This window comes from Triturus cristatus, chromosome 2_2 (assembly GCF_964204655.1).
Source record: "Triturus cristatus chromosome 2_2, aTriCri1.1, whole genome shotgun sequence".
In the NCBI taxonomy this organism is placed as follows: domain Eukaryota; kingdom Metazoa; phylum Chordata; class Amphibia; order Caudata; family Salamandridae; genus Triturus; species Triturus cristatus.
Genome location: NC_140582.1, coordinates 408,952,330 through 408,974,653, shown reverse-complemented (window position 1 = coordinate 408,974,653; position 22,324 = coordinate 408,952,330). Strand labels below are relative to the sequence as shown.

General features: G+C 44.9%; 1 protein-coding gene across 2 annotated transcripts in view; it reads right to left on the bottom strand.

The window, feature by feature from the left end:
- The window catches only part of SCLT1 (sodium channel and clathrin linker 1), a 589,184-nt gene that overhangs the window by 535,223 nt on the left and 31,637 nt on the right, over positions 1-22,324 (bottom strand). The gene's annotated exons all lie outside the window — the stretch shown is intronic.

The following is a 22,324-nucleotide window of genomic DNA, read 5'->3' as shown; positions in this document are numbered from 1 at the left end:
GCACGGGGTGTCGGAACTCACACGCCATAGAGTGATACCATCGTGGAGAGGTATGAACGCCCCGAAATGCTAAGAAAAGCAAAGTTAAGAACACAGATGGAGGGCAGAGGCATCCAAGATCGTGCCCACAAGAAACAACGGAGTAAACCGAAACTAAAAATGGTCCCCTAGTTACACAACCACGAAGGAGCAAGGAGTAAGGAACAAAGACCGACACTCAGCGGCCAGAGGTGAGCGGGGGAAGCGGGCGAGGGAAGCACCGGAATAAAGAGCAGCGCTGCTCGGAGAGCCTCCCCCCCCACCACACAAAAAGATCGCGCGTACAGCGATATCCCCTGCTCCTACCTCTGGAGTCACCACTTCACCGCCTGAGTAGCAGGAGGCTGTCGGAGCCGCACGCGACAGAGAGGAGGGGAAGGGGAGACATCGGAGGCATCGGGTGAAACGGACGAGGGGAAAAGAAGAGACTAAATGGCGGAAGAGGGGGAAAAAAAAAAGCAAAACAAAGGGCTGAGTGATAACAAATGAGAGGGGATAGTGGAGGCAGATGAGAGACGGCCAAAACGAAAGCAACCAAGCAGCCAAGCAAGTCTAACAGAGGTGGACGAGAGAGGGGTTAAGAAAAAAAAAAAGGGGTGAAAAAAGCAGCGCGCCGTGAGATCCAAAACTACAAAAAAAAGGAGAGGAGCACAAGTGGCGGAAAGTGGAGAGTTCCTAAACCCATAAAGACCGTAAACAGCGCATAAGAACGCATACAAAAAGAATAAATGCAAAGGAATAACACCGCTACCTATAAGGGAGGAATACGAATAAGGGGCGAATTAGGGGGCTAACCAGGCCGGCCTAGTGCACCCCCATCCCTGGCACATTACCACACTGGCCCTCCTAACTCCTCGGGAAGAGCTACCACAGATATGAAGAAAAAGGAGCCACAGTGCTCAGGCTAGAACGACCAATGCAAAAAGACTTTGGGGGTACCTTAGGAAGAAACATCAGAGAGCGACGTGGATAGGGGAAGAAGGAGAGTAGTAGAGCCTGGTGACAAGATACCCAACAATTCCAAAAGAAGAACACACAAAGAGAGCTAGCACGTACTACACCCTGAGCAGGAAATGAAAGAGCGAGCAAGGAGAATAGAGGAAGCAACACGCAGGACAAGCACACGAGACAAGGGACAAATAAAGACGCAAGAGAGAGACATGGGTGACAACAAACAAAAAAACATGGCTGACAGGGAAACCAGACTGCACCAGCAGCAGAAGAAAAGCAAAGGCGAGCCACTGACATCGGATTAACCAATCAAACAGAGGCCGGACATAAATAGCACGCTAGAAACGATTCTTAAGAAACTAGCAGAGGTGCATGACTTGGCGAAGTCAACAAAGCTCACCACGGAAACAATCCAATTAGAGATTGCGGCGGTTAGAGTAGATCTTAACTCTGTGAACATCAGACTGACAGCGGAGGAGCAGAGAATTAGCGACACAGAAGATGCTGGACAGTTCATGGTTAAAGAAGTAAGATCAATAGCTGAAATCACGAGCGCCCTACAAAAGCAAGCTGCAGAGATGGAAGATAAGAACCGAAGGGGGAACATTCGAATACTCGGAGTCCCAGAAGGAGCAGAGGATACGGCAGGCTCTTGATCCGCATTCCTCGAGGTCCTGATACCAAAGCTCCCCAACATAAAGTTCAACCGTCAATTTGAATTTCATAAGGCATTCAGAGTACCGGCTGCCAAAGTACAGACCTCCCACTATGCAAGACCCATCATATGCAAGTCCCTGAGGTCACAACACACGGAGGACATTTTTAACTTTTAAAAGCCAACAGATCAACTGAAAGGGCCACAGAATCATCCTAACCCAAGACTACTCAAAGCCCACTGTGGACACAAGTAAAGGATTCCTCGCTCTTCGCCAGAAACTCAGGAACATACAATTTTCGTTCATTGCCCCTACAAGATTTAAAATAATAGACAAAGGAAAAAATCACGTCTTCACGGATCCACGAGAATTATACAAATACCTAGAGGGCCCAATGTCACTACCCATGGACTCAGCTCTACAGAGCACAGCAAAAAGAGGCCCGTCTCCAGAACACAATAATGAAGGAGACACTGTGGGAAACTATAGAGTAAAAGCGACGAAATAATGAAACAAAGACTATGCACATCACATCTACCTCAACCTCATCTACCTCAAGAACCACTATCTGCTACCTCACGACCAATTCCACAACAAAAAGGAGTACAACGAGTAATGACGAGACAATAAGCTACGGGAGGCGAAAAGGCGATCCTGCCGTCGCACCTTCCGTATCCTAATGTAGAAGGGGGAGGGTGGGGGGGTGACACAGAGGGGGGGGGGGGTTAAAGTCAGTACTTCTCAAGTACTCACTCTTTTCTTTTTTCATTCTTTCCTTTTTCAAACGTCACATACTCAAATGAAGACCAATGTACTAGCCCATGCAGCTCTAGGAAAGATAAATTGGGGCCAGAGACACGAGCACACCCGGGGTCCCTGGAGATCAGACCATATAGAAGGGCCACGCCTTAGGAATACAAATGGCCGGTAGAAAAACTCTCACACTAGCAACAGACCTTAAAATAACATCACTCAATGTCAAGGGCCTTAACCACCCCATTAAACGCAAGAAAATACTTAACTACCTAACAAAAACCAAGAGCGATATAGTCCTGTTACAAGAAACGAAACTAGAGGAGGAAGACACCAAACTAATCAGAACCAAATGGATAGCGCAGAGCGCAAGCTCGCCTGTAGATAAAAAGAGGAGAGGGGTGTTGACCCTGGTATCCAGGGGGTCGAGCCTAGCAATAGACTAACACATGCAAGATAAAGAGGGCAGACTGCTAGTAACGACCCTATCCAGAAGAGAAGAAAAACTGCACATAGTGAACTTATACGGCCCAAACATAGACGATCATTCATTCTGGACAGGGGTATCCGACTCCCTAGATAAACTGCCACAAGATGAAATCATTATTGTGGCAGGGGATTTCAATTTACCACTAGACCCCCTAATAGACAGGCAATCCACGTGCAAATTTCAACCTACCAAGTCCCACACAGCACTACTAAATATATGTCCTAAATTCAATCTTAAAGATGCATGGAGGTTACAACACCTAACCGAAAGGGGCTACACCTTCTACTCCAACCCTCACAAGTCGTACACGAGGAAAGATTACATCCTAATCTCAGGGAGCCACACACGCATGATCAAAGAGTCTACTATCGAACCAAGACTGGTCTCTGATCATTCAGCCATTAGTCTAAAACTAAGCGGCACACACAATGAAACACCCCCGAAAAGAAGGCGATTTAGGAACAACACCGTCAGAGACCCTTGCAACAAAAAGGAAATTGGGGAGGCCATAAGTGACTATATAACCCATAATGATAATAGTTAGGTGAACACCAACACCTTATGGGAGGCACTAAAGGCAACCATCAGAGGGAAACTAATTAGCATCAAGGCAAGAATAAACAAGAAAGCGAACCTGCAGCTGACACAGCTTGAGAAGGATATAAAAAAGCTAGAACTCGAACATATAAACACTCAAGACAACACAACACTCTACGCCCTAACACAACAGAAGTACGCATACAACAAGATCATAAGCGAGAGAGCGGGCATGTGATTCGACAAATGCAAGGCACTCAACCTCTGCGAGTCGAACAGAGCAGGGAAACTGTTAGCATCATACCTAAAACACAAGCGTAACCAGGTAGCGATCTCATTAATTACATATCAACACAACAAAACATGCACAACACACAAAGAGATACTCAAGACATTCAAAGACTTTTATGAAGACCTCTACAGGAACCAAAAGACACTCGACAAGGAGCTCTGCAAAAAATTCCTAGAAAGGCTGAAACAACCAAAACTAGACCAAGCTGACACTGCAAGGCTAGGACAAGAAATCAACACCACAGAAATAGAACTGGCAGTCAAAGCGCTAAAGAAAAATAAGGCCCCAGGCCCAGACGGCTTCACAGCCGACTTCTACAAAGCCTTCCTACCCCAACTAACCCCAACCTTGAAAAACGTTTTTAACTATACTGCGTCGTCCGGGGTTGTCCCAATGTCTATGACAGAGGCGACAATAATAGTCATACCGAAGGAAGGTAAAGACCACCAAAACCCAGGGAACTATAGGCCCATATCACTTATCAATGCCGACTGCAAAATATATGCCAAAATCCTGGCAGCCAGACTGAACAAGTTCCTGCCAAAAATAGTAAGTAACACCCAAGTGGGATTCATGCGAAACCGAATGGCAAGCGACAACACACGGCTATTCTGCCATGTACTGGAACATGCCTCAGGGAGCCAGACACCGGCAGTGGCCATAGCATTAGATGCAGAGAAAGCCTTTGATAAAGTGTCGTGGGCTTTCCTAGAACAATGCATGCACAGTTTCAACTTGGGAGAAGACTTTGTCAGATGACAATGGCCCTATACCAGTCCCCACGGCCCGCATCGTGATAAATGGCTCGCTCTCTGACACATTCACGTTACAACAAGGGACCAGACAAGGGTGCCCACTCTCACCGTCACTCTTCCTCCTGGCGCTAGAACCTCTCATTAAGGACATAAAAGTAAATGAAAATATCAAGGGGATACACTTTAAAGGAATGAATATAAAACTGGCAGCCTACGCAGACGATATTCTGATGACAGAGCAACCCCAGGCATCAATAGAAGCGCTAATGTCCACGATAAAAGAATACTCGGACCACTCAGGGTACAAGCTTAATAATGACAAATCTGAGTGCAAGCCGCTGAATATCTTCTGTTCCAGAGAAGTCCTGGGAAACTCAGGGCTGGCCTGGCAGACCAACTATATCAAATACTTGGGTATACTATTTGGTACCGACCTACTAACCACAATACGACACAATGAGAAACTTCTAATGATAAAGTTAAAGAAACATTTAGAAGACTGATCACCAAAATGTAGGACATGGTGGGTACGAATTGAAACACTAAAAATGATGATCACACCCCTGGTAAATTATCTATCGGGGATGATCCCCATCAAAAGGTAGATAAATTGTGCACCAAATTCCAGTGGAGGGATAAGAAAGCGAGGATAAGCATAAAAAAACTAAGATTACCAAAAACACAAGGAGGGGTGAACCTAGCGGATTTCAAGCTCTTCCAACTAGCTTTCATTGCCAAGCAAGGCATACAGTGGGTAGATCAAACACCGGAATACACACCGGTGTGGTTCCAAGTAGAAAAGGCCATTCTGTACAACCTGAACCCACTAGCCCTGCTAACAAACGCATACCCACACGCGAACAACCCTATACTGAGAAATACCAAAATAGCACTGTTAAAACTCGACAGCAGAATGGAGGTCAGTATTAAAGGCTCAAAATCAGAAGCAATATGGGGGAACAACAACCTTAAATACAGAGGGAAAACCCTTAGATTCGACACATGGATAGAGAAAGGCATCTCACACCCACATCAACTAGAAAAGGTAAACACATCAATCACATTAGCTGAATTGAAGACAAGCCACCAGCTACAAGACCTAGATCTGTACAGGTTTCTAAAGATAAAGACAGCCATAACAAAATCAAAACTAAAAGACACCACGCCCTCGATAATCCAATATGTAAAGAACATAAACAAACTAGGCCACCAAGCATCAAAGATATACAAAACACTAAGACCTCTCAAACACAAACTGAATAACAAAACAAAGGGATACTGGGACACACACTCACATCCCCAATAAAAGAACAGGAGTGGGAAAGGATATGGGCATCGGCCACACAAAATAAAATCACACCTGGTCTCGCCCAAACCAAACAATGGCTCCTTCACAAAACTTTCTGGACCCCAGCCCGACTACACACACTAGGGCTAAGAGACAACCCAACGTGCTGGAATTGTGGCACGGGGAGGGGGGATTTAGAACACCTGATCTTCCAAAGCCCAATGCTCAAGATCTTCTGGCATAAGGTTAAGGACTTTATAGACAATGTTTTTATGTGCAAAATCACCAGGAACTTTGCCTCACTCATCACAGCGTTCATTCGAACAGACCTCCCCACAGAGGGAGAGAGAGAACTACTGGACCTACTCCTAACAGAGGCAATCAAACTCGTGCTGAACAACTGGAAAGACTTCTCAAAAATATCCTACAAGAACTGACTCAACTGGATCACCTACCTTAGAGGAGCAGACAACCTCGCAATGCAATACACCCGTGGAAGGCGTCTTCCAGAGGCCTATAGGAAGCGTTGGACAAAGCGCTAGTCCCTTATGAACCGCCATAGGAAATAGCTACAGTCAGATACCAAGGCAAAGACCTGAATTAATGGACTACCTAAGCTTGAGAAAGTATACGGTTGCGCTTCTTTCCTATCCTTCTCCTTCAACTTATTCCAACCTATCCTATACACTCCCACTTTAGGAACTCTCTCTTCACTATACGAAGCTAGCTAGCAATGGGGGAGCCGACCTAAAGGTAACACTATACTAACCGATATAACATGTAACCCAAGGGCGACGACCCAGACAGACAAATGTCCTGTATGTCCTGTATGTGTATAAAAAATACCTAATAAAAATAATATTAAAAAAAAAAAAATCCTCTTTTTTTATCCATAGTCAATGTTTTACATAGACTGGACTTTAAATATTGAGGATATTTTTTTTTTATTTAGTTTTAGAGTTTTATATAGCACAAACTTGACCCGAGGGTATCAGAGCACTTTACCGAATGTGCATAGCAACCTTTACAGTCAGTATACAATGGGAATAGTAAAATACATTTATGGACAATATACAAGGGAAAAAAAAGTAAAGCAATGGTATTAAATACAATATATTTCACAAGCACGGTGCAAGCGCTGTGCAGGCGAAACCTAAAAGCGAAGCAAAAGAAAGAGAAACCACTAAGAAGAACGTGGGAAAGGCAGGAGGAAGCAATAGACCTAGTGGCAGCTGCCCGCAGCTGATCCACAGCACAAGTCACCTGTACCAGGACCCTTGCAAAGTCCTGGCTGCAGTGTGCCACCTCATGCTGCATACTGATGCTGCGCCTTGACAGCACAGAGGTCGCTGAGGAAAGGTGGTTGACCGCCCTGGTGTAGAGGTCTAGGCGGGTGTGTAGGTGCTGCCTCTCCCTGTGCCTAGCAGCACGATCCGCCCTCAGTTCAGCACAGAGTGCCTCCAGGGCATCCATCAGGCCCATGAAACCAACCCTGATTTGCCTCTGGATTGACCGTATGTTTCTTGCATGCAGGCGCTGGACTTATAACATGTGGCCCTCCAGCCCTCTGAAGACTCTGTCCTCTCCTGTGACTGCTGCACTGGTGGATGCACGTGCCCTGCGCCTGGATGGTATTAGCGGTATTGGATCTGCACGTGCTCGAGCACGGGGTTGTGGCTCTGACTGTCCCTGGCAAGAATAAACAAGAAAGCGAACCTGCAGCTGACACAGCTTGAAAAGGATATAAAAAAGCTAGAACTCGAACATATAAACACTCAAGACAACACAACACTCTACGCCCTAACACAACAGAAGTACGCATACAACAAGATCATAAGCGAGAGAGCGGGCATGTGATTCGACAAATGCAAGGCACTCAACCTCTGCGAGTCGAACAGAGCAGGGAAACTGTTAGCATCATACCTAAAACACAAGCGTAACCAGGTAGCGATCTCATTAATTACATATCAACACAACAAAACATGCACAACACACAAAGAGATACTCAAGACATTCAAAGACTTTTATGAAGACCTCTACAGGAACCAAAAGACACTCGACAAGGAGCTCTGCAAAAAATTCCTAGAAAGGCTGAAACAACCAAAACTAGACCAAGCTGACACTGCAAGGCTAGGACAAGAAATCAACACCACAGAAATAGAACTGGCAGTCAAAGCGCTAAAGAAAAATAAGGCCCCAGGCCCAGACGGCTTCACAGCCGACTTCTACAAAGCCTTCCTACCCCAACTAACCCCAACCTTGAAAAACGTTTTTAACTATACTGCGTCGTCCGGGGTTGTCCCAATGTCTATGACAGAGGCGACAATAATAGTCATACCGAAGGAAGGTAAAGACCACCAAAACCCAGGGAACTATAGGCCCATATCACTTATCAATGCCGACTGCAAAATATATGCCAAAATCCTGGCAGCCAGACTGAACAAGTTCCTGCCAAAAATAGTAAGTAACACCCAAGTGGGATTCATGCGAAACCGAATGGCAAGCGACAACACACGGCTATTCTGCCATGTACTGGAACATGCCTCAGGGAGCCAGACACCGGCAGTGGCCATAGCATTAGATGCAGAGAAAGCCTTTGATAAAGTGTCGTGGGCTTTCCTAGAACAATGCATGCACAGTTTCAACTTGGGAGAAGACTTTGTCAGATGACAATGGCCCTATACCAGTCCCCACGGCCCGCATCGTGATAAATGGCTCGCTCTCTGACACATTCACGTTACAACAAGGGACCAGACAAGGGTGCCCACTCTCACCGTCACTCTTCCTCCTGGCGCTAGAACCTCTCATTAAGGACATAAAAGTAAATGAAAATATCAAGGGGATAAACTTTAAAGGAATGAATATAAAACTGGCAGCCTACGCAGACGATATTCTGATGACAGAGCAACCCCAGGCATCAATAGAAGCGCTAATGTCCACGATAAAAGAATACTCGGACCACTCAGGGTACAAGCTTAATAATGACAAATCTGAGTGCAAGCCGCTGAATATCTTCTGTTCCAGAGAAGTCCTGGGAAACTCAGGGCTGGCCTGGCAGACCAACTATATCAAATACTTGGGTATACTATTTGGTACCGACCTACTAACCACAATACGACACAATGAGAAACTTCTAATGATAAAGTTAAAGAAACATTTAGAAGACTGATCACCAAAATGTAGGACATGGTGGGTACGAATTGAAACACTAAAAATGATGATCACACCCCTGGTAAATTATCTATCGGGGATGATCCCCATCAAAAGGTAGATAAATTGTGCACCAAATTCCAGTGGAGGGATAAGAAAGCGAGGATAAGCATAAAAAAACTAAGATTACCAAAAACACAAGGAGGGGTGAACCTAGCGGATTTCAAGCTCTTCCAACTAGCTTTCATTGCCAAGCAAGGCATACAGTGGGTAGATCAAACACCGGAATACACACCGGTGTGGTTCCAAGTAGAAAAGGCCATTCTGTACAACCTGAACCCACTAGCCCTGCTAACAAACGCATACCCACACGCGAACAACCCTATACTGAGAAATACCAAAATAGCACTGTTAAAACTCGACAGCAGAATGGAGGTCAGTATTAAAGGCTCAAAATCAGAAGCAATATGGGGGAACAACAACCTTAAATACAGAGGGAAAACCCTTAGATTCGACACATGGATAGAGAAAGGCATCTCACACCCACATCAACTAGAAAAGGTAAACACATCAATCACATTAGCTGAATTGAAGACAAGCCACCAGCTACAAGACCTAGATCTGTACAGGTTTCTAAAGATAAAGACAGCCATAACAAAATCAAAACTAAAAGACACCACGCCCTCGATAATCCAATATGTAAAGAACATAAACAAACTAGGCCACCAAGCATCAAAGATATACAAAACACTAAGACCTCTCAAACACAAACTGAATAACAAAACAAAGGGATACTGGGACACACACTCACATCCCCAATAAAAGAACAGGAGTGGGAAAGGATATGGGCATCGGCCACACAAAATAAAATCACACCTGGTCTCGCCCAAACCAAACAATGGCTCCTTCACAAAACTTTCTGGACCCCAGCCCGACTACACACACTAGGGCTAAGAGACAACCCAACGTGCTGGAATTGTGGCACGGGGAGGGGGGATTTAGAACACCTGATCTTCCAAAGCCCAATGCTCAAGATCTTCTGGCATAAGGTTAAGGACTTTATAGACAATGTTTTTATGTGCAAAATCACCAGGAACTTTGCCTCACTCATCACAGCGTTCATTCGAACAGACCTCCCCACAGAGGGAGAGAGAGAACTACTGGACCTACTCCTAACAGAGGCAATCAAACTCGTGCTGAACAACTGGAAAGACTTCTCAAAAATATCCTACAAGAACTGACTCAACTGGATCACCTACCTTAGAGGAGCAGACAACCTCGCAATGCAATACACCCGTGGAAGGCGTCTTCCAGAGGCCTATAGGAAGCGTTGGACAAAGCGCTAGTCCCTTATGAACCGCCATAGGAAATAGCTACAGTCAGATACCAAGGCAAAGACCTGAATTAATGGACTACCTAAGCTTGAGAAAGTATACGGTTGCGCTTCTTTCCTATCCTTCTCCTTCAACTTATTCCAACCTATCCTATACACTCCCACTTTAGGAACTCTCTCTTCACTATACGAAGCTAGCTAGCAATGGGGGAGCCGACCTAAAGGTAACACTATACTAACCGATATAACATGTAACCCAAGGGCGACGACCCAGACAGACAAATGTCCTGTATGTCCTGTATGTGTATAAAAAATACCTAATAAAAATAATATTAAAAAAAAAAAAAATCCTCTTTTTTTATCCATAGTCAATGTTTTACATAGACTGGACTTTAAATATTGAGGATATTTTTTTTTTATTTAGTTTTAGAGTTTTATATAGCACAAACTTGACCCGAGGGTATCAGAGCACTTTACCGAATGTGCATAGCAACCTTTACAGTCAGTATACAATGGGAATAGTAAAATACATTTATGGACAATATACAAGGGAAAAAAAAGTAAAGCAATGGTATTAAATACAATATATTTCACAAGCACGGTGCAAGCGCTGTGCAGGCGAAACCTAAAAGCGAAGCAAAAGAAAGAGAAACCACTAAGAAGAACGTGGGAAAGGCAGGAGGAAGCAATAGACCTAGGCAGAAAGCAGGAGAGAGGGATGGATGTTACAATTTAGTGATGATTGGGAAACATTTGTGATGTCCATGAAATTTACAAAGACAGGAATTGGGAGCAATGCTAGTCATGTTCTGCCAAGGGAATCTTTATATGGTCAATTTACAAAACAAACCCATATAACACAGCAGATGTATTCCACCTTTGAGTGGAATAATAGTTGTCTTTCACTTAAGTTACTTTAGCTAAGCTAATACCCAAGCACTTTATGGTGCTGAATTGCTTTCATTAGATTCCAGAACTGAATGGTGCTTTACTGAAAATAGATGTTTAAAGAAATTCCTTTCTGTCCCAAAGTATTCAATGATCTAGGCTTGGAGATTAGAAGTCATATTGTCCTCTTGAAGTTTGCTCGCACTTGCAAATTTTGTGAAACAGAATTGGAAGCCAGCCTGCCTGGCAAATTAAAGGATTTAGGGCCATATGTATGAAGCAGTTTTGCGATCGCAAACACAGCGAATCGCAAAAAAACGGTGTTTGCGATCGCAAAACACAGCTTCGCTATGTAAGAGACACATTCAATTCGCAATATTGCTAAACGCAAAAGTAGCAATTAGCAAATTTGTGAATCAAACCTCATTGCGATTAATTTGCGAAATCGCAAAATGTTACACGACAATAGCGAAACTCGCAATTGTCGAGCTCGCAATTTGCGATTTCGCTAAAGAAAAAAATCGCAATTTGAGAATTGTCGAAATTCGCAAATTAGAGAATCGCAATTACCACCAAGTCTGAGCAGGTGGTAACCAGGTGCAAACTATTTAAAGAGGCCCACAATGCAACAGATATTTTCCACAATGGCTGAGCTGTATGTGATATCCAGGAGGCTGCGACTCAGAGCCGCTGCACAGAGAAGGAGACGCCAAGAAAGGATCTTTCGAGCATGCATAACCCTGTTCCAGCGGACTGAGGAGGAGATCCATACAAACTACAGGCTGGATGAAGAGAGCATCCTGGATTTAATAGCGGAGCACAAAACTATACTTGAACACCCCACACGCAGGACACACACCATCCCCGCCCATATCCAAGTCCTGTGCTCACTGCACCTCTTGGCATCAGGTAGCTTCCGGGGGTGATAGCCACAGTAGGAGGGGTCTCACAGAGTGCATTGTCGCGCTTTTTCCACGCGTTCCTTGATGCCATGGTACAGAGGCTGCATCACCACATCCACTTCCCCAGCACACCACAGGCACTAGACCAGACCAAGCAGGAGTTCTATCAAATTGCACAATTTCCCCACGTCATTGGCTGCATAGATGGGACCCATGTCGCCATATCCCCCCCTCCCAGAACGAGTATGTGTTCAGGAATCGCAAATCCTACCATTCCCTGAACATACAGGTGGTGTGTAATGCCAAGCACATTATCACCGACATCGTCGCAAAATACCCAGGCAGCACACACAACGCTTTCATCTTCCGCCACAGTGGGATACACCATCGACTCACAAGTGGGGAGTTTGGTGAGGGATACCTACTAGGTAATTGCATTTGTTCGAAGGACACACTAGTAAAGGACAGCATTGGCAGGACAGTGTTTAACCATATTCTCCCACTCCACAGGTGACAGTGCGTATGCGTTCCGTGAATACATACTGACTCCTTACCTGAATCCTGCCAACGCTGGGGAGCGGAGGTACAACAGTGCCCACATAGCAACCAGATGTACCATTGAGCGGACCTTCGGAATACTCAAGAGCCGTTTCCGATGCCTACATAAGAGTGGAGGGGCACTACAATACAGCCCCCAGACCTGTTGCAAGATAGTGGTAGCGTGTGCCATGCTGCACAACATCGCCACCAGGAAAGGCACACCAGTGGAGCTCACCAAATCGGAATCATCAGATAAGGAGTGGCCAGCTCCAGTACGCATGCCAGCAGGTGTAATTGGTGCAGCTGCTGGACACCAGAGGCGAGATGAGAACACACAGAACTATTTCTAGGTAAGAAAAGATGACACAATGCTAAACATCTATTACGAAACGGTGTTTAATTTCCTTTAGAACAGGATATATAACAGCACACAGCCTGTGTAGCACACAATGTATTGTTCAATGTCCAGCACATGTTAGATTCACAGTGCGAATGAACAATCTTGACCAAGTGTCTGTGTACACAGGGTTGATGCACCCATCACCATGTCCAAGTCTGAGCACCTCAACTGCGGCGCTGTCGGCCCGTAGGCCCTTACAGTGGGTGCACATTGCCCTCTTCACCTGTCTCAGAAGCCCTGCTGTGAAGCACACTACGGCGCCTGTCCGGTGGGGGCGGGGGTGCAATCCTGCTCCTGCCAGATTGGGCGTCCTCGTCTATTGGAGTCAGGACTTCTGGGCCAGAAGTGGCAGCTGCCCGCAGCTGATCCACAGCACAAGTCACCTGTACCAGGACCCTTGCAAAGTCCTGGCTGCAGTGTGCCACCTCATGCTGCATACTGATGCTGCGCCTTGACAGCACAGAGGTCGCTGAGGAAAGGTGGTTGACCGCCCTGGTGTAGAGGTCTAGGCGGGTGTGTAGGTGCTGCCTCTCCCTGTGCCTAGCAGCACGATCCGCCCTCAGTTCAGCACAGAGTGCCTCCAGGGCATCCATCAGGCCCATGAAACCAACCCTGATTTGCCTCTGGATTGACCGTATGTTTCTTGCATGCAGGCGCTGGACTTATAACATGTGGCCCTCCAGCCCTCTGAAGACTCTGTCCTCTCCTGTGACTGCTGCACTGGTGGATGCACGTGCCCTGCGCCTGGATGGTATTAGCGGTATTGGATCTGCACGTGCTCGAGCACGGGGTTGTGGCTCTGACTGTCCCTGGACTTGTTGGACATCGACATCGGTGTCCTGGGCTTCCTCCTCCAGCGGGGGCAATGGTGGCACTGCAATCTGCCTACTGCGTTTTGGAGGAATAACTGGGCTGCCCTCCTCCTCCTCTTGCCCTGTCGCCTCTGGGTTGGGGGATTCACCCTCGCCTCTACTGATTGTTCCCTGTGTATCTGCTGGTGCTGTGGACGTAAATGCACACTTTAATTTTCTGTCCTGCCTTACATTTGTCATGCATTACATTTCACTGTTTGGAGTTACATGGATCCTGTCTGTCTGTATTTAGCCTTTCATGATGCGCACATACTGGTTGAGACTGGCTGGGTGTCAATGCTTCACTGTTAGGTGCATGTGAGTACATCTCCCATAATGCATTGCTGTGTGTGCTTGTGTACCTGCACTGGACTTATAGTTTTGTTGTGCCCCTGGGTCTCTCCTGGGTGTGTAGGGGAAGTAGGGAGGTATTAGGGGTGTGATGGCATGCTTCTTACCTTGTCTTGGTTCCAGGGGGTCGGAGCTGTCCAGGTCTGCCACACCCATAAGACTTTCCGGAAGCAGGGTCCCCTCAACCATTTCCTCGAGTGGTGTTGAAGCGGTGGCAGTGAGGTCCCACCACCGGTCTTCTTCGCCTGCTCCAACCTGGCAGCAACCTTCTCCTTTGAGCGCTGGCGCATGTCATACCAGCGCTTTCTTAGGTCTTCCACACTTGCTAATTTTTCAGCTCGGAAGGACTGGGAACAAGGTGCTAAAACTGCCTCGCTGGCTAGAGGTTCCAGATTTTCCGCTCAAAGCTTTTGATCGTTAAGTCCAAGTCTACTTCAGGACTGTGAAATATGTATCTGGCCTTGTGGATATCTGTACAACCACAGCTTCCGATCTTGCTTTGCTAAAGAAAAAAAATCTAAGTGCAAAGGTTAATAGTTTGACTGGGACTGACCACCAACCAGTCCATTGCCTTGCTTTATTGCTGCTCATCCGCAAACGATATCCAAGTTCCAGTCCATCAGATTATCTGACAGAGGTGTACCAACAAAATGTATCCAACTCTCCTCCAACACTGTTGAGCCTTAAAGGGTGCCGAAGTAAAATTTGTGACTAGGATGAGCAACTAACCCTGCCCTACCACACAATGTGTCACCGGTTAGCTATTGCCCACTGATTCAGATTTACTTGATTTTGGTGTCATTTAAATAGTTGACATAGCTAACTTTCATGTAATCTTGGGGTTGCTGTACAATTGCAACGTTTAATTTTCTCGAAGTACTTGTTGCTTGGGCCAAGCTATCAATGGTAAGCCAAGAAAAACATTTTACCTGTGAGTGAGCTCAGCCACAGGAAGACTGGCGTCTCTACCACATAGCTCAAGAAATCCAGTTTCTACATACTTTCACAGCATTGCATCAAAGCTGATAATATGGAAAGATTGCTTCAAATTGAATAGCAACCCCAAGCCAAGTGATAAACAACCACAAAACTCAGGAGAATGGTACAAAAAGCTAAGTATTTTAGCACACATATCTACTCATGTGATCGCTTTTTCACCAGCTCTGCATGTTGCCAAGTATTTTCATTGATACGCATTTTTATGTGTGGTAGGCTCCTACTGTGTTTTTAAATATTTTTTGACTTTGCGATCCTGCTTATTTGTTGACTTCAGACAACCAGTTTTAAGGACATGAAGATGTTGTGTTATAACATGATGGTCCCTGTTAAGCTTGTTTTGTTTGTCACTTTGGGGATGGTGTTGGACAGGGAGGAGAGTCTTTTTTTTTATTTTGGATTTCTTTATTGTCATTTCAAAGTGCATGACAAACAACCAGCCGTAATTATTGTCAAAAATGTATTTCTTGACCATTCTGTTTTACATCTTGTAATCATGATCTAAAGCATTATCCAGTAACAGCACTCATGCCTCAGCCGCCCCTGGTGCTGCAAAATCAATATCCATCTCACAGTGAACACATTTAGACAGAAAACAAGGGGAAGAGTAGCTTTAAAGTCCAACTCAATTCAGCAAGTTCTTGCTGCAACCATGCAAAATATATAGAACTCAGATGTCTATCTTGTAATGGACAGCAACATTTTAAACATACAACGCCACCTGTCCCCACCCCCCTGCTTCCATTCGCCTACACAACTACTATTTACAGGCTTCCACATTCCTCTGTTTATGTCGTGACAAGGTCAGCCGGACCCTAAATGTCCCTCAGGCTACGTCACTGAGCCTCTCCTCTCGCACATCCCAGCCACCTCCGTACTCTCACGGGCTGTCGCCCCCACCAGAGTTTCACCTGGAGACTCTAACACTGCTTGTATCATAATGCCCCAGGAGAGTACATCATTTGTTTTGTTATCCCTACGGGTTTGCCTCAGGAGTGCCTCCTCCGCTCCAACCCATTCAAATAAATCCCTGCACCATTCCGCTAGTTTGGGACAGGAAGGAGAGTTAGCGGTCTTGTGGGCAGACTACCATTACAGATTTAAATGCGGGCTCAACAGATGAGTCACTACCATGCCAAAGGCAAACCCATCCACGCCCAGATGTCACCAGGACCCCTGCCGGATTTGACTCTGGTAAAGATACTTATATTATGTAGCTGAGGGAGGCTTTGCTCACTATGAATTTAATGTTTAAAACAACGAAAACAGTTACAACGGTGCCCTTGAGGCAATATTCGACCCTTTTTCTTATGTTAGTCACAGGTGGCTTTGTATGAACCAAGGAAGCCCTTGAAGGGATTCAAGAGACACAATTCAGTTCATGCCACTCCATTAGGTCTGTCTGCAACTTGTCATCTCTACAGCTACCATATATTAAAGACTGACTGCATTGAAAGGAAAGGTGGGGGAGTGGCCATCCTTTATAAGAATGTGTTTGAGTGTATTAGGCTGAGCGACTGCTTGATGGAGTCTGGCAAAGTCATCATTTCCTAAATATCATTTAATGCCACTTCCAAATTAGGAGGAGCATTTCTATTCAGGCCCCCGGGTTACAATTCCCGGCTGGCAGCGCATTTATCTGAGTTGCTATCACCAACTGTACTGAAGTCTGACCACTTGCTTCTTATTGGAGACTTTTACCTTCACTATGAGAATCAGCTGGATTCTTTGAGTAGAAATTTGGAGAATGAGATGCAGATTTTTACAGCTCATTCAAAAGATAAAAGGGCCACCACCCATATTGCCGGCCACAATCGTGACTTACTATTTACTCATTTAAACACCAAGAAAATACAGTTAGTAGACCTTTTCATCTGGTCGGACCACTTCATGATTAAATTCTCTATTTCCCTGCAGTGGTCTCCCGTCCAGTTGTAGGATGGATCTAGTAATGCGGAGATCATGGAGGAGAATTAACACAGCTAATTTTAGTGATAATTTCAGACAGAGAACAGCTTCATGGAGACCACAATATCCAGATTTGTGGGTGCTTTGGCCAAGGCCATCGAAGTCTGCACCCCTCTGAAGGAGATCAATTCCTCGTTTTATTTTTAAATGGTAAGAGGCACAGCTGCAAGAGAGCAAAAAGAAGTGCAAGTCTTTTGAGCGCTGCTGGTGGCCCATTTAAATTCCTGTGGACTAGGCCATTTTTAAGGAAGTAAACAAAACCTACCATAAGCAACTTAAACAAGCAGAGGGATAGTATTTTGTGAGAAGGATTGAGGAAAACAGTGGCTCTTCAAAAAGAAGTGCTTAAAATTGTACAGTAGTTGGCTCATCCAGTGGTGCTGAACCAGACAGCCAGGACCTCGGTCTAATTTTGCAAGACTTTGGCCTCATTTTTCAAAGATTAAATAAAGACTAATTAATCGCGCTTTGCAACCCTGCCTTTTGCGTGGAAGTTCTCTTACACTAGCCCTCACCCTTAATCTTTATCTCGTACTCTGAATTGGCCAGTGAGATTGGAAAAGAAACCATGTTAAAGGTAAAGTAGGTCTCTCTATTATATCCCTGCTTTTTCCTTATTTACTCCTACCTTGCCCCTATTCTCAGTCCTCATCTAACAGTACTTCTGAATAAATTATAGAAGGTAGCTCAGTATCCTGCGACTTCGAAGAATGTTCTTGTTCTTTCACTGCTGATGGAAGCAGGTGCGGACACATCCTATCTGTTAAATATCGTCTGATCTCTCTCCTGCCATATTTGGCGAAGGATTTGGAAAGATTAGTCAGCAGACCGCTCTACCATTATTTGGAAAGTAAGAACCTGCTGGATCTTTCCCAAACTGCATTTAGAGCTGAAATAGTAATCATGATCTACACTAGTGATACTCAAAGTATGGCCCTGGGGTCGCCTGCGGCCCTCCTGAACTTTACATTTGGCCCCTTGGTGAAAAGCAGCACTGGACTGCTGTTTACTTGACAAAGCAGTAACATTCAGAAAAATGTTAAGAAAACGGGCTAGCATTTATTTACACGTTAACTGAAGTAAAAGATAAGAAGTAAATTTGGTGCGCTGCACGTCTTAACTTTAGGAACAAGATATCTTGCAACAAACGTGTAAAACTGTGATAAAGTCTCTATAAAAATCCAAAGACGTATATTTCTTTAACATGCAGAAGTGTTTCACCTCAGTACATCAGATGATATCAGTGGTCTGAGAAGTATTTTTTTTAAGTGATAGTTTTCAAAGGTGAACGTCGACACTTTCATGCCTCTTTCAACCCATCCTTATAGTGTACTAAGAGGCAAGTCAGTTGTCATATGGACTCTCTGATTCGCCTAGGTTATTATCACTTGACAACATTAGAACTTATTAAATCATACACAAGTGAAGGATTTGTACAGTGCACATCCTAAACTAATGTATTTCAAGGTGCTCTGATACTCAATAATGAAAGAGGAGGCAAAGTCAAATGAAATAATTGCCTAGGATCACACAATTTGATCATGTGAGAAAGCAAAGAATGAGCCAAGGTTTCCTGGTTTCACATTGTGCAACTCTATTTTATTCCAATTCTACAATCAAGTTACTTCCCTTTAACACTCATCTCTCCTAAGGTAGCGGAAGCAAGCAGAGAAGGCTTAACCCAACGTGCAGTAGAGGGATGGCGATTCAGATACAATATAACACAATATTGTCAAATCTAGGACTCTTTTAGAGACTAAGCATGTACCTGATTCGCTTCTGTTATGCCCATCTTACACCATGCCCAAAGCCCCACTGCCACCCTGCTGGAATCAATGTGGCCCTCGAGCATACCACAGACCATACATTTTGGCCTTTGGGACAATGTTTGCGAAAACCCATGATCTACACTATTCAATATAACACATAACTTAACAATATGTTGCTCTAGTCTACCCTCAGAAGCTACTACCCAACATTATTCACCATTTAACATTTAGAAACTCTCCAAAATATAATGTCCATAGACCATCTGAACCTCTTGCAAAAAAGATTCCAGAACCGAAAAAAGCTCACAGAGAACATCATTTTTATTGTACCATTTAAATGGCAGAAACACGCTATACATATGCACGTAACATAACATAACTCAATTTGTGAATGGCCTATGGGGAAGATCATTCAGTAGAGCCACTGTCTTGTCCGTAAGAATAAACTTCTGTGCGGAAAATACCAATATAGAAGTAGCCAGCTATGCTAGCATATTCACACATATGGCATTGTTGTGAACGACAGAGATGTGAAAGGGAAAGATGACTTAGATGTGGTGAAATGGTAGAGTGAGAGCTAATCCTAACTCCTAATAGTCCGGTCTCACTCTCACCCTCTTTCTGTAAGTACTCTGTTGGTGATCCCTCTCCCTATACGGAAGCATTTGCTTGAGCTTCTTCAATTCAAACCCCCTGGCATTGTGTAATTCTCTCTGTCCTTTGTGCCAAGCAATTACATTTCTATGCTTTCAGCTCACCAAAACCATGAGGGGAAGCACTTCTGGGGACAGGAGATCTTGGGAATGGGACACTGACATAAGGATGAAGAGTAGGAATGGGGATTGTAGGGGAGCCCAGCATCTGACTCAGGGTCCTGACACAGAGGTGTCTGAACAATCGCTAGTCCCTGGCTCAGAGGCACTGAGCAAGGGCCTAGAGATTGTTCAATCTTCCACTGCTTTACTTTCAGTCAGGGCCACTTTAAGAGGATGGTAAAGCATTTCACTTAAAATATGAAAAATACCAAAAATAGAAGGTGCCATCACATTCAAATACAGAGCTATGGTCCGCAAATTTACAGAATTTACCCTTGCAACACTAGATTGTTAAGCAACATTGAGACCTATGGCCAATGTTTTCCAGAGGTGGAGTGTATGGCTTTTCTGTTAAGTCTTCAGGATTCGTCAGAATTTCTGTAAACAGAACATGAGGTGTCACACAGCAGGATACTATGATATGCCTGGCTCTTTGTTTTAATGTCTTTATGTGGAAGGTTTTGCAACTCAGTGCGTTTGAGACCCTGTACCCCCTTAATAAAAAAATAAACACACACACACACACAATGCAACCACAACAGAGTTCTCATGGTTAAAAATAGTGTAGGTTGCAATGAGTCAAGGCTAATTCATAGTAATAGCATCTAGTTTAACATTACTACCGAGGAACTGCTAGTCACCATATAGCTGGAGCAAGATGAGACCAGGTAAGCACTCCAACTGATCGCACTGTCACCAAAGGAGTATGAACGCTGAAGCGTATCAGCATATGCACAAGTACCGCCCAAGGGTGCCAAAATGTATGGACCCATGCCTCAAAATGGGGGCAATCGCTGGCAGGTTTCCCCAATGGTATGGGTACCCTAAGCAATGGGGGCACGCAATAGACCCAGAGAGACAACCGGTCCCAACTAGACCTGGAAACTATATGTGGCTTTGAACTGCAATATGTATGGCACGGCAAACGGTGCACAGATGGTTTCAAAGGCTCCAGAATCAGGAAGAACTTCTACAACCAACAGAAGCCACAACATCCCGACATCCCAAGACTAAACCAGTCCTACCTGGGATTCACAGTTAGGGAAGAACCATGAATTTAAAATTTAATAACTCTGAAACCACACAAAACAGAGATGGTTTGATCGGTTTCAGAATTAGTCTGGACGTCTGCAACAGAAAACAGTTTCAAAAGAAAGACTGAAGAGGAATACTTTGGTGCTTTTGATGGAACTAGAACGATGCCCCCTGGGCGGAAACCATAACTGTCTGTACTTACTACCGAGCTCGAGCAACCTTGGCCGATGCCAGTTGAAGCTGTCCTATACAGCTATAGAGGAGTCTGGCTCTGGTTCACCCCTTCGGCCATCACCTACCCAGCCGGACATCAGACATTGTTTTTTCCTCGTCTCCCCGTTGTGTTTCTTTTCCCTCTCCCGCCTCCTCCCTCCATGACTCTTTGACTGCCTTCCCTTTTCCAGCCCTCGTGGAATGGTGGAGTCAGCTACCTTTATTGTTTTTTGTTTGATTTTGTATATCTCGCCATTCGGAGATAATGCTATCGGCTTCTGTAGGTCCTCCCTCTTGGCGGTTTCAATCTATCCTCTTTTCGACTGGACTGCTCCTTGTTCGCCTGATTGACCTTTTCTTCTAGTCTCCCCCCCCCCCCTTGGTCTCCCACACCCCTCCCCGCTTATACTTTCACGGATACTCAGGTCGGTTTTGTCTATCACTCACTTTGCCACTTTGTTCCCCTTGAAGTACCTTTCCCCTTTGATGGTCTGCCTGACTATCTGCACTCCTTGTTTACCATTCCCCCTCTACATTTCATTCACCACAAGACGTATGTCTTGGCTATTCTACGCACTAATAACTCATATTATTGCGTAATCTCATGTTTTTTCTCCTATGTCTATAACTGGCTCCTGTAATTGATGTAATTATGTAACCTATAACTCGTTGAGCCTCATGTAAAGCACTCTGATACCTCCGGGTCTAGCCAGCGCTTTATAATACTTTGCAAATAAATAAATAAATAAAAATAAATACACTAGAAAGTCCACAGTAACTCGATGGTGGCAGAAAGGAGCACTGAAAGGGTATGGCAGGTCAATGACTGCACAAGCTCACTACTTTTACAGGAGACTGTTCATTTTTCACATCTTGCAATAAGGCAAAAGGCACAGTTTTGTATAACAAAATGTCAGCAGCCCTTCATGGAATTCGATGGAGGAGTGTGGAGCATAAGGAGCAGAACCAACGGATGCGTTTATAAAGATTCAGAGGTATGAATGTTCTTGCTACCCTCCATAATTCCACTGGGCTCCAATTTAACCCCTTGTGTGCCCATGACGAGCTGGACTCGTCATGGGCCGCGGTTGCGCTGTGCCCATGACGAGTCCAGCTCGTCATAAACCCCGCCCGCTAATGCAACGCCCGGCACAGGGCGGGGAAAGGGCGTGGCACACAAGGGGTTAAAACACCAGAACAAAATTTACTACTTTTTCAAAGTAACTAACTGGCGATGGAATGTTTGTTTTTACGTGTAATAGTGAGAACGGATCTCACGTTTGGAAACTGTACCTGTCAGGCTAAAGATGATAAACGAGAAAACAAACAATACACACTTTTTATGTTTTTTA